The sequence below is a fragment of the Atta colombica genome, unplaced genomic scaffold (genome assembly GCF_001594045.1).
Source record: "Atta colombica isolate Treedump-2 unplaced genomic scaffold, Acol1.0 scaffold153, whole genome shotgun sequence".
NCBI classification, from domain to species: Eukaryota; Metazoa; Arthropoda; class Insecta; order Hymenoptera; family Formicidae; genus Atta; species Atta colombica.
Window position 1 is genome coordinate 3,777,888 of NW_017259243.1, and position 870 is coordinate 3,778,757.

Below are 870 nucleotides of genomic sequence, written 5' to 3' on the forward strand. Positions count from 1 at the left end.
AATAAAATTGTAATAGCTTTTTTAATGTTATTATTTATTGTAATCCTTTATGCAATTTGATGTTATAATTATAATAATTATAATAATTACAAAACAATATTTACAAAACAATATACAATTATAAATGTTGTTCAAAATATAATAAAATAAATATAAGAGCAATATAGAAGCATAATTAAAAAATTTTAGTAATGTGAGATTATACGAAAACGTCGATTATACGAAAATACATACCATTACACAAAAGAAGATGTTAAAAAGAGACCGATTTTTACCCATAATGATGTAGCATTTTTTGTAGATTTTGATTTCCTGAATATGATAATATTAATAAAAAGTTGAGGATCGATAGGGAACACCTTGAAAATTGTGTATGAATATGATATATGAACAAATTTCAATATTCTTACTTACTTTTCAAGGTGTTTCCCAAGTGCCACGAACTTTTTAATAATTTTATCATATTATTCATATCACATATTATTCAAGAAGTCAAAATCTACAAAAACACTGTTTCTTTTATTTACATTCTTTTAGACAAAAATTGGATCTTTTTTAATATTCCCCAAAAAAAGCGAATTATTTTTTTTTATTAATTTGCAAAAAAAACTTAATAATATCGGGATAAAAAGTCATTAATATATTTATATATAATAGCACTTTCATCGCGTTCAAGATAGCTATCTCAATAATTTCATCATATTCATCATATCAAAGTCCCTCCGTCTTGTACGCTGGTTGGTCTGATACAAAGAAGAACAATCTTTTGTGGAGAACAAATTTAATCTATTCTGATTTTACATCAAATTCACAAGATCCATTTGCAAAGAAAAGTTAAGCATCCGTCAAATATCAGTAATCTTGTTACAG